This window comes from Talpa occidentalis, unplaced genomic scaffold (assembly GCF_014898055.3).
Source record: "Talpa occidentalis isolate TD23 unplaced genomic scaffold, MPIMG_talOcc4v2.1 talOcc4.10, whole genome shotgun sequence".
NCBI lineage: Eukaryota > Metazoa > Chordata > Mammalia > Eulipotyphla > Talpidae > Talpa > Talpa occidentalis.
Window position 1 is genome coordinate 53,807,711 of NW_023600993.1, and position 12,686 is coordinate 53,820,396.

General features: G+C 48.4%; 1 long non-coding RNA gene across 5 annotated transcripts; it reads left to right on the top strand.

The window, feature by feature from the left end:
- Nucleotides 1–479: 479 nt before the first annotated feature.
- On the top strand, nucleotides 480–11,750 carry LOC119231107 (uncharacterized). Of its 5 annotated transcripts, none has more exons than XR_008551946.1 (4): nucleotides 480–926; nucleotides 4,181–4,275; nucleotides 5,576–5,721; nucleotides 11,551–11,750. It is a non-coding gene; the product is annotated as an uncharacterized LOC119231107 (long non-coding RNA). The 5 variants fall into 5 exon arrangements; XR_008551945.1 differs by lacking the exon at nucleotides 11,551–11,750 and adding an exon at nucleotides 6,498–7,549; XR_008551944.1 differs by lacking the exon at nucleotides 11,551–11,750 and adding an exon at nucleotides 6,708–7,549.
- The last annotated feature ends 936 nt before the right edge of the window (nucleotides 11,751–12,686 follow it).

Genomic DNA, 12,686 nt, shown 5'->3' on the forward strand with positions numbered 1-12,686 from the left:
GCTCAGCTTTCCTGCTCTGACGCTTCCATTTAGCCCTCACAACAATCACTGTTCCCGTTTTACAGATGCGAAGACTGGAATAATCACTTCAAGGCTCAGAGCGAGGCAGGGGTGGGGAGGTGAGGGGGTGCTTCCCAGCGAAGAGTTTGCCTCCTCTGTAAGACTGCATCTCTGTGGGGACAGGAGGGAGAGAAGGGAGAGAGAGGGTAAGACTTAACATTGAGAACAATCTCCATAAGAGAACAGCCGGGCGAGCGCAGCAACATCAGACTTGGCAGGCAGGCGTCAGGGGGAAAAAAATGGAAGGAGGTGGGAAGAGCAGGGCAATGCTGGCTTTTGGCCCTGAGGCCAAGTGCTCTGGATTCCAGGGATGAGGTCATAAAGAGCTGCTCCCTTGTTCTCATGGCAACTGGTCCTGCCCCTTCCCAATCCCTAGTTCCAGTTTCACTCAGAATGAAGGGGGGTGGTGGGGGTGGGTATCAAGCAGAAGCTGTGACAGTGGCTGTGGTTACCATTGCAGTTTCTCCATTATTCAGACTGTTACCCAAGTGGTAACCATGGCAACCACCCTGGGAGCAGTCATTGAAGATGATGTTTATCCCACCCAGTGGGCAGGGCTGCCACACTAGGGCGCCCCTCGAGGAGAAATCTCCCGGCCCATGGCCGCCTTGCCAGTGTGAGTCTCCTATGCTTCTGCAGGCTTCCTGGGGGCACATGCCAGTTATAACCTGGACATCAGGCTAGTTACCTAATGCTCTGAGCCATGGACTCCTCCTCTGGAAATCCTCATCAACACCCTCCTCCTCATCAGCATCATGAAGAAGGGACGCTGGAACTCCAAGAACAAGACAGACAGATCTGGCTATGGGCCCTGTAACTGACACCAGCTACTACCCTCTCGGGCCTAGCTTCCTCACCTGGCAAAGGTGAGTCCACCATGGTCGTCATGGTATCTGAAAGTCCAAGTTTGGGTTGCCCTGAGAGTGGATCCTCACATAGGATTTGGATGAAGGCAGTTCATTTGGGAGGTGTTCCTGGAAGCCCAAGTTGGGTACCTGGAAGAAGGAAAAGTCATTAATGAGTAGGTGAGCCTCAAGGCACTCAGAGCTCCAGCCCCCTGAGCCTGTAGACATGCCTCTGACTGGCCCACTGATGAAAGGAGGCTTGCGGTATTTAACAGTTGCCATCACACAGCAGGGAGAGGCTTAGGCAGGGAGAAGTGGGGGTTTGGCTGAGAGGTGCTTAAGGCTGCAGGTAAATTCAGAGGTGGTGGGGGAGGTGGTGGAAATCAAGAGCTACAGTAGGAAGCACCACCCCCCCACCCCCCAGCAAGTGTTGGCACATAGGATATGTTCAAGGAGTATGTGTGTCTGTACCCTTTCCACAAATTGATGATATGTGGGGAAAATATCGGGATGAGGCTGGAGGTGCAGGGGTGAAAGAATTCAGCAGAGACAGAGTGGAGAACAGAAAAGGTGGATTTGTTGAAATACACCACTAAGAGAAGCAGCGGGCGAGACGGGAGCGTTCTGTTCCTGAAGAAGGATTTGAGGCTCTCTTTTATACACTATTTACATAAGCTTTCTAACTTGGGGTTCCAGTTTGCACCAGTTATCTGCCGGGATGTCTGGTCTTGTGTGCTGGCCTTTAACACAGAAACATGTCCTGGCCCTGCTTCTGCATTCCTGGAGCTGGGCTGGTTTTTCTGCTCATGCTGGTCAGGTCCTCTTGCCTTTCCCTGAGGCAGCCTAATCCATTCCCTCATCTATTCCAGCCTCCAAACCTGCCTGCTGGGCCAGGGGTGGGGGTTTAGTTTTTAATCTTATTAGACTGTTCCCTGACAAATGACCTGCTCTCATTCTCACTCTTCTGCTCACACATAGACACTTTTGCTTTCTGGAAGCCACTCCTATCTCCACGAGACCAGCATTGTGGAGAGGCTACTGCCTCTCTGACATCTGTCAGCTGGGGTATGAGGGCCAGCTCTGCATCTATTACTAGCTGTGAGGTGGGGTAACCATCTCAATGCCTCTAAGCCTTTGTTCATCTGTAGATGGGAGAATAATAGTACTTACCTCCTCGGGTAATATGGTGAGAATTAAATGAGATAACATATAAATAAGGGCTTGACAAACGTTTCTGTGCAGGACCAGATGGTTAATAGTATGGGCTTTGCATGCCGTGTGGTCTCTGCCTCAGCCACTCCACCACTGCACCACAGAGGCAGCTGGAACCATATGTAAACAAATGGGTGTGACTGGATTCCAATTATACTTTGTTTACCAAAACAGGAAGTGGCCCCATTCAACCAGGCAACCAGTCTGCAGACCCCTGGTGCAAAGCACGGAACATAGCACCTGGCACGTAGTAGGCATTCAACAGGAAGGAGGTGCAGTCATTGCTGCAACTCAGAAGGAACTCAATTCAAACCCTGCCTACACCTTCATCCTTTCCACGTCCCTGGCCTATCACTTCCCGTGTTCCATTCATTGCCACTCAGAGTGGGTCCACTGCCAGAATGTCACCATGCAGGGGGTCCTTGAGAAATGCCAACGCTTAGACTTCATTTGTCCTAGCCGCGTCAGCATCTGTGTCAGAACAGGACCCCAGGTGCTCTCAGGGCACCTCAGAAGGGACACTATCATGAAACCCCACCTGCCTTTCCTAACCACATACCTCCCCTGGCTCCAGCCTGGAGTCAGGACCTCTGGCTGCTTCATGACCTGCCTTCTCACTCTCAAATCCAGATCATTTTTAACCTCAATCCCAGGCAGACTCCCCAACTGCAGTCCCAGTCCCCTACCCGCAGGCCAGTAGACTCCCTACTTTAGTCTCCTTGATCCTGCCAGAGATCTCCCGGGCCCCTGCTCCTTCAGGTTCCTGTCTCTGTTCTGCCCCCTCCTCCTCTTCCAGAGTTCCCTCTGTGGCAGTGCTCCCACAAACACATCATCCAGGCCAGTGCCCTGCAAGCAACAGCCCAGCGCCCAGCAAGGCCACAGACATCATTGCGAGCTGCCACTCGCCACCCATGGTGCTCATACCAGAACCAGGAGCCACTTCAGTGGCAGGAGCTGGCAGCAGTTGTAGTGTCTCTCACCCTGCTGTTCCACCACAGGCCGGTTCCATCTCTGGTTCCTTAGAGTCCAGCAACCTCCTTTTTATGCATACTTCCTGGATCATGCAATGGACTGATCAGGAGTGATTGGCGCTAAATGGTCCAATCAGCTATAGGACTGAAAAATGGTCCAGTCAGAATTGTAGGTGGAGATCCTTGAAAAAGGATATAAGCCAGGGCCAGAGGGAGCTGAGGGAAACTGTTCCAGCTTTGGAAATAAGAAGGGGAAGACTCTGTTCTCAGTCTCCAAAGAAAGAAGAAAAGAAGCATCTAGCAGTTAGTTGACCTCCGAGGGAGGAAGAGAAGCTGAAGGACTCTGTCAGAGATTGGGCATCCTGTCCTGTCTCTGACGTTTCCTGAAAAGAGCACCAAAGGCCCCAGGCCTGGTGTCTCAAAGAGCTGTTTGTTGTTGGTGTTGTCCAACAATTCACAAAGGGCAGTTACTGCGGGACCAGTAGTGGCCATCACTTCTGGCCAGTACTGTCCAGCTCTATGGATCAGTGACCGGAACTCTGCTTACATCTGTACTTCTGGTGGATCTGGGGTGAGGCAGCTGCCACTTGTGCCTCTTTGTTCCCCCTGTTTATAAAATAAACCCCATGGTTGTTGTTCCTGGAGCCTGAGGTCTCTTGCAATTGTACATGCGGGTGAGAACCCACAGACAGTTACCTGTCCTCTGTCGGGCACTGTCCTTTGTTCGGCAGCACCCCATGGGACCCTACTGTGTGGGTGTTGTATTGCTCTAGCCCTTGGTTTTGGCTGGAGATGTTTTCGCCTTTGGGGGCCTTTGGCAGCTCTCTAGAGCCCTGGTGGGCTGTCTGGCCAGCTGGCACCCGTCCTCCTCCCCGCCCACCATGGTTTCCATGCCAGCACACTCAACATGTGCTTGAGAGGTGCTCCAAGCACAAAAGATATCCTGGATTTTGAAGATGGTAGTAGGAAAAAAGAGAATGTGAAATATCTCATTAATAATCTTTTATTTATGACATGTTGAAATGATATTTCAGATATAGTCGATAAAAATAGTTTCTAATTAACGTCACCTGTTACTTTCTCCTTTTCTAGCGTGACTACCAGAAAAACTGCAATGATGTCTGTGGCTTGCATTGCAGTGCCGTTGGATGGTGCTGGCTCATCAGGGCAGTATGAAAATTAAGAATGTAGGTGCCAGAGTCCAACACTTGTATTCTGTTAACGGAAAAGGTATCCTGACCCTTGATAGAGAAAAAGGTGTAACTTAGGTTATAACCATTAGGTTAACTAATGGCAAAGGCTTTATTCAAGATGATGGCAGTAGGAGTATTGCATCCGGGGAGAGATGGGGCTCAACTCAGAACAGAATGAGGACAAGCAGGGACTAAGTGCTGGGGACGAGGCTGAGGAGCTGGGTGGATGGGGACTTATAAAGAAAACCGCATCAAAGGGAAGGGTATTCTTGCTCATAGCAGGATGAGCAAGGACTTCGATGTCCAGGGAGGCAGGGGGAGAAGAGGGACTTGGTCAGCTATCAAGGATGGGGGATTCTCCCTCAACAGACTAATCAGGATTCTTTGGTCAGCCTGGGCAGGATAAGCACATGGAGTCCATTCAAGTTGAGAGTTTGTCGATTGGAATCCCAGCTGTCCTGCTGAGGGCCCATTTTGAAACTGGGCAACTGCTCTGTGCTTCATCTAGAAAATGGTAACCACAAAGTGTGCACCACCAGGGGTGCTACGAGGGCTAAATGAGGTGATGTGTGCTCAGCGCATCATAAGCTCTCAGTAATCCTAAGCTTCTATTATTGTTCTTTTTCCCCAGACCCAACACATGTAAGACTGTTGATATTTGGAGAACTGAATCTGAGACCTTCAGGAATCCTGGATTCTTAGCAGTGGCAATGATAACAGATTCCTGGCTTTACCCTAAATCACATGTCTTCCAGAACTTCAGGAGTAATCTATGCCACTCCCTGACCACAAGTTCTATATTCTCTGAAATTCTCTCTCCGATCATATAACCATTGTCACCAGGAAATAAAACTGCCAGCAGTTTCACAAAATGAGGATGCTGGCGTTTGTGCCCTGCCCTGGTTACATGACCCACTTGTCCTTGACACACTGAGACACACAGTGTCCAACTTTGTGCCTCATCAAAATAGTAAATGGCTAGGGGTCATAGACCTTTCAAGCCTTCAGACTTAACTGTGAATGCCATGGTCATAGTAGACAATACAGTCTGCTCCCCTCTCCCCGTCCCCACCTAACCCACCCTCCCTCCAATTTAATAATGCCAGAGGGAGCAGATTACAAGAAGACATTTTTCACTGGCACACAGGACATGCCAAGATCATTGGCCAAAGCTGGGACATCAAACGTTCACCATTGTTGGGGCGGGCGGCCTGAATCTCTAGTGAGGAGATTTAGAATTCTCTGGAGAGAAGAGAAATCCTTTTCTTTTCTTTCATTTTTTTTTTTTTTCCAGCAGTCTAGCTCATCCTTGTAGAAAGGAAAAGAACACATCAAAGCTTAGACAACTGGGTGTGACTCTCAGACTCCTGTGAATAAAGTCAGCTCTATTTATTGGACCCAGAAGAAAATTTTGCATTGTGTGCCCAGCAGAGACTTCAGGTAAGCCAAAGATGGCAAAGAATTCCCCCTTTTGTGGTCTGACTCCCTGGAACCTTCATGTGACCTGTTCTCTGATTGTAATGCACATTAGAACCTCCCAGAATGTTGTTTTTTAAGGCAGAGTCCTATTCCCCCAAGATTAGAAAACTAAAACAGCACCCAGGGCAGGCAGGTCTGAAGTCTGCAGAGGACACTTCTGTCCTCCACAACCCCAGCAAATGTCTACTCAGACCATCGTGGAAACCTGCTTCAGTTTTTTTCTAATGGCAGGAAGTTTGCTTTGATCACACTTCACAAGACTGTTTTATGACATTGTGACATGCTTTATGATCATCATCAGTGCTGGTGACCTAAATGAATCCAATCCCTGGTTTGCCCCAGTGCTTATCTCCTCAAGATCTATAGCTTACTGTGTCCCTTTCAGACCATTGGGTTTGCACCCCTGCACCCTATTGTATGGGAATCACCTGAAGTCTCTTGTTTTAATGTCAATGCCCAGACTCTACCCCTAATCAAGAATTCAGAATCTCAAGGGAGGCGTGGGCACAGTTGTGGTGCTTTTCATCACTCCCTGGGTGGTTCTCATGGTAGCCAGGGTTAATAGCTTTTGTACATGGTCTTCCACTGTGACTGCACACTGGACTCCCCAGGGGAATTTGAAAACCCGGATAATGACCAAGTCCTGCCCCCAAAGAGTCTACATTAAATGAATTGGTCTAGTGCTCTTGTCAGACTCTGGGGTGTGTTTAAAATCTCAGTTGAGAAACACTGCCTAGGACCTTCTTTTCTGCAAGTGAAGTCGCAGCACAAACTCCTCCTGTGGTAACTTCTGTGACATTTCGTGGCTTCTTCGGGAAACTAGAAGTCTCGGCCCCCAGACTCTGTGATGCCTGAGGACAGGAAGATGAGGCACCCAGTTGGGGATTATTATTACATCTCTGTTGCTCAGACTTAGTAAAAACCATGGATTGCAATCTTGAATGCAGGTCCGCTCAAAGAACCAGGAGCGGTAGCGAAAGAAATGTGATTCCATGGGTGCCACCGTGACCTTCCTAGTCAGGAGTGGCTGCTGAGATGGGGCCCTGCAGTCTAGCAAGCTCTCTGGATGATCCCGATGCATTCTTAAGCATTAAAGTCACTGCTTTTGTGTACCTGGGAGTCTCCACTCAAGCTCTATTAAAATCCGAGATTCCCACATTCACTCCCAAAGAACCTGATGCCGGAGACCTGCTGTAGGTCCCAGGAATTATGTGATTAGCCAACACTGGGGCTTAAATTGGGGAAACCCCATAGAAATGTCCATCTACAGAAGCCTGAGCGCCATCGGGTCATACACCATTTCCATGCATCTGCAAGGACTCTGTCCTTTCTTCCAGGCTCACACCCCCACTCGCAAGTTTCCATAGTCACAAGCACTCACCACTGCCTGGCCTGTCCCAGAAATGAGCTGAACCAATCCAGAAGCAGTGAAGTGTAGAAGCAGCCCACAGCAGCGAGGGTCTGTTGTGGCTTTGGGGACCTGTGTTTGTCTAAGGAGCTCTCCCGAAGCTTCCACGGGAATGAAAACATCCAATTACTCCCAGACATTGCTGGGCTGGGCACATTTATTTGCAATAACACTCCTGGCCACACACTTCCAGATGAACAGCCCCAAAGAGAATGGTTTGTTTCCTCTCATCTTCCTCCACGATGCATTTTCACGATCGCAGAGGGTCATGGTTGCCATGTGTTTGCCTCTCGTCTGTAAGTGCTTTTCCACGGCCGGCTCTTGGCAGCTCCCATATTTACCGAGGAGCGCACGCCGGCGCGCTGGCCCCCATCCAGGCTCCTCCAGAGCTCACTGTTTGGAGGTTGGCAGCAGATGAAGAAGCACGGCCTCTCTGTCGCCAGCTCAGACTTTCAGGGCATTCTGCCCCTTGCGCTCTATTTCCGTTATCTTTGAAGGGGCTTGCCTTTTAATTTTTCTCTCCGGCAGGCATGCTAATAAATGGGACCCAGCTGAAGGGCTGTCTCAGGAACAATAGCTGCTCGGCCAATTTGTCTCAGGCACTGCTTGTTATGAATCCTTTGAGCCCATTAACCCCTGAACCTGGGAGATGGTATCTCTCCAGGGATGAATTACCTTTATTTCCAGACATGTGTTTGCTCATTTAGCACCCTATTCATAAAAGTGGCCCTATTTTGGCACACTGTTGTCCATAAATGGATGGAAGAAACCCCCCACCCCCCACTTACTGCCTACTACCTCTCCCCCGCCCCCCAAGGAAGGTCCCACCGTCCAGGAAGAGCAGCTGGCCCTCCTGAGAGTGATGGCTGACCTTTCCACTGACTACATGTCAGGTACAATGCTAAGTCCTTTTTTTGTCTACTGTTGTGTATCCTCACTGCAATTCTATGTCCCTGGTAGAACCAGGAACTGCATTTTCAAGGGGACATCTGGATCACAGAAAGGTCAGGTGACTTACCTGAGAATGCTCAGCTTTTAAGTGATAGAACTGTAATTTGAACCCAAGCACCTGCTATTTTAAACCAGTGCTCTCCAGCCGGCAGAGCTTCTCCCAGTGATATCATCTCATGTGGCCAAGACAGGGAGGGGCACTGGGCAATTGGAACAAATAGTCCATTGGCTTCTAATGACCCTCACTGATGTATTTTGCTTATAGACATAAACGTGTATTGACAAAAGTATCACATCTCGCTATTTTTAATTTAAATGTTTATTTTAATCCTGGAGTTCATATTTAGTTACATAACTGTTGTGTTCAGTGGGTAAAGGGACAGAAAATTGTAGTTAATATTTCACCACTTTGTCACCATTCAGCTTTAATTCAATCTACCCGAATATGCTATTGAACAAAATAGGATGTGGCCAGGACTCCTGCTGACTCTTTGTGATTGTTGCTCTGAAAATCTTAAAAGATGGAAGTGATTCATTTCCAAAATTAGATCTCTGATTGTAAGAAGTTGTGTTAGCCTCATACTAACAAAACTAAAATACCATAGTTTAAAATATAGTCTGTTCTCTTATGAAGGGTTTCTCCTTTAATGCAGTATTCTCAACCTTCACACATCAAAACCACCAGAGGAACTTAAATGAAAAACCATGATGCCTAGCTGTACTTTACAAGACCAGATGTATTAGCATCTCTGCAGGTGATACCCAAGTACCAATATTTTTCAAAGCTCCCATGATTATTCCAACATCAGCTGGACGAGAGAACCAGTGCCCTTATGAAAGCAAATCCTAACATCATTCTGTTAAAGAGTAATCTCCATGAAAGGGGGAGGTTCCCTGATCCCTGGCCCACCTAATGAGGGCCATAACTGAAAGGGCTGGTGAAGATGTAGAACATTTGGAGAGCAGGCACTGGAGGAGACATATGGAACAGAGAGTTGTGTAAAGAGAAAGAGTGTGCTTGCTTCTCAGCTTGGACTTGTATCAGGGACCTGGGGGACATGGAAGAAGACATGTGGAGCTGAGACACGTAGAGACACTTGGCAGAAACGGGTGAGAGACCATGGGGAGGCAGACAATGGTAACCTTTAACTTGATTTTGCTGCTTTCATCCCAGACTTACCTGGCCCCTTTTACCCCTTTTCTGTAGTTCCCCACCAGAGAGTGCCTTAGACTTGTGGCAAATTTTTGGACCTCAGTGGCTCTGCTTTGGGCCAACACTCACTGGGCATTTACCCACAAGGGTATGGGTAGCTTTGGGTGTTTTGTTGGAAACTATATTCTTTCTCTTCTATGTATTGGGGGGAAAGGATGTCTTGAACAAACTCCACAAATAGGTTTTATGGACCCCACCCCCACCCCAGACCAAAGAGATCCAAGGACTACAAATCCCATAATATCATCACCACCGAAGGGAGGACTGTGGGAACTGAGGGTGGAGTTAAGCAGCCAGGTTTGATATATAACTGGACATGTGGGCCTTGTGGGACACTTGGATTTTCACCGGCTTTCAGCGTGATATTGGGGTTTCCAGTTCAGCAGAACTTGTAGGACACATTCACCAATTTATCTCTCTTTCTCCCTGAGTTAGTCCTTTCCCCTTCTTTTGTAAATAAACCCTTTATTAACCTTTTTGTGTGTCGCGCAGGTGAGGACCCACAGTCAGGCAACCCATTTCACATCGGGGTCGCCCTGAAACATATGCATACTGGTTCTATTAGCAGTCTTGGATACTGTCTTTATGCTGCAGATAGCCAAACCTATGAGAGCACGCAGCTTTGAGGGTCCTGCGGTGCCCTGCAGCCTGCATACTAGCAATTTCAGTGATGATATGGTGGCTCTACAAAGTCAACCCTGGACCTTTCCACCTTTCTATACTTCTAGCCTCAGAACCTACTGCTTACATTCTCAGGGTTGTCACATGGTCCAAGATAGCTGCTAAAGCTCTCGCCATCATACCAGCATTTTGGGTAGGGGGAGGAGGAAGGAAGGGAAGACCCAAATGATGTAATGCCTCACCACTATGACCTGAAATGTGCTTGCCACCCAAATTCATATGCTGAGGCCTCAGTGTGACTATATTTGTAGATAGCACTTTTTGGAGATAGTTAGGGTTAAATGAGGTTATAAGGGTGGGGCCCTGGTCTGATAGGCTAAGAAGAGGAAGAGAAAGAGAGATAGATGTCTTTCCACCAAGTGAAGACACAGTGAGAAGGCAGCCATCTGCAAGCCAGGAAGAGAGCCCACACCAGGGAACTGAATCAACTGTCACCTTGATCTTGGACTTCCAGCCTCCAGAACCATAAGAAAATAAATTTCTGTTGATCAAGTCAGTCTGTGTTATTTTGTTATGACTGCCCGAGAGAACAGACATTAGCTGAGTCAGCTCCCTTTTATCATTCTTCCCAGAAGTCCCATCAATGCCTGTTTTTGTCTCCTTAGCCAGCGCATAGTCACAGGCCACTCCTAACTGCATAGAGACAGGCAAAGTCATCTTTGCTGGGTTCATTCTGCCTCAAGTAAAATTAGGGTGCTATGACCAAGAGAGAAAGAACAAAAGGATATTTGGCGGCAGACAGGAACCTCTTGCCCCAGTGACTTAATGAAAAGGGAGATGGTGGGAGTGTTAGTGCGTAAACTGAGGGGTATCCTGGGACACCCCAAACCTGCACACTCTAAATCTGCCACCTGTCACACAAAGACAAAGCGTTCTCTTAGTGTGGAAGATCTTTAATAGGATTCATGTACATAGGGAGAGAAGAAAGGCTGATAGTGTTTTATTGGGAAACCATCCCCTTCTGGGTAAATGACCAGCCAAACAAGGTTGACCTGAAGCCCCAAAACTTTCCACAAGTCTGAGGTACCTTCTGGCAGGAACCACAGAAAAGGGGCAAAAGGGACTTGGCAAGTCTGGAAGGAAAAGAACAAAATCAAAATACAATTCAAGATAAAGGCTGCCATTGTCAGCCTCACCCATATTTTTCCAAGTGTCTCCTATGGTCCCCAAGTCCCTGGTGCAAGTCCAAAGCTGAAAAGCAAACAGGAATTCTTCTTTGTTCTGATGGAGGAAAGGAAATACAAGGTCAAGAACCTGACTCCCACAAGGAGGTCGGGGTGGAAGGCACGAGTGTAATCCATTAACCCAGTTATAGAAACCAAGACTCTTAGACATCAACGTCCAGATCAGGAGGTGCAATACCCGGAAACTATGAGACTGCTATACAGAGTGTCAGGGGCACAAAACATCCCCCCACAAAGATGAGCCCCTCCCCGAAGATGGTAAAACCTAACGCAGCCCTCAAATGGGGCAATAGTCTGTCTGCCCACCCGTGACTATGCAGGTGCTTCTTTTCACCCTCCTTCTCCCTCCGCAGGGCAGCAGCTTCCTGCCTGTGACCTGCACCTGCCGGGACTTCTCTTCACTGACCTCCCTCAGAGGAGGCAGCTCTCCTCAAGGCCGCCCGCCTGCAACCATGCAGGCCTCTCTCAGCAAACCTGTCCCTTTCGGGGCAGCCCTTTCTGCCTGGTTGTGTCTAAGCAAGTGTCCTTTATTCTTCGGTCCCTTTCCCTAATAAACCTGTTCTTTCAATATAACTAACGTCTGTCTCATGGAGAAACTCGCCGCCTGCCGCCAAAACAGGAGCTCTGGTGACACCCTTCCCAGAGTGAACCCAAGGACCCCGCACTCCAAACTCCAAAAACAACATCAGTTCCATGTGTCTCCTCCAAGTCCCCTTTCCAGGCCTCTTCTTCAGTTTCTCCTCCCTGCTCGGCTCTGCCCTTAGGTGGGGCAGGGAACAAGGATCCACCCCTTTTTATGGAGATTAACTCTATAACAGGAGGGAATGAAAAGAGAATGAGAGCACCTGAAAGAGAACTAGGCAAGAAGGTAGAACTTGAGTGAATGTTGCTAAAGCAAAAATTCATAAATTTAGAGATCTAATTGACTCTTAAAGAAGTGGTGAATCAGGCAACATGTTATCTAGCTGCTGCAGGGCTTACACAAAATGGAGGGCATTTATAGACAGAAAAAGGGTGGAACGAGATTATTAGTAAAAGGAAAGAGTATTTCAGGTAAAACCACCTTCCCTCAGGGAAAAGGCCGGGGGGGGGGGGGGGGTGGGGGGTGGGGTTGGTCTTTCCATAGAGATGACCTCCTCACTGGCGCTGATTAGGAAACTCCACACTGATTGGTTTAGGATGGCACTTCTTGGAGAGGCTGAAACTACAGTGAGAATGGGCATTAAGTTCCGGTGGGGGCCCAGCTTGAAGGACACCTTTTTTGGCTGCTTCTTTGTATTTTTTAACTACTTATATAGTACATCAGATGCACCAGGGACAGAAGGCAGGATTCCTGAGCCAGGCTTCCCCTAGGATCCTTCCCAACATCACAGCTGTTGGTGAAGAGGCACCATGTGGAGTCCAGCTGTCAGAAGATCAGCCTTTCTACCAGCTTGGTCTTGGGACGACAAATAAGCATGTCTGCACAGGGGTCCATGGACAAGCAAAA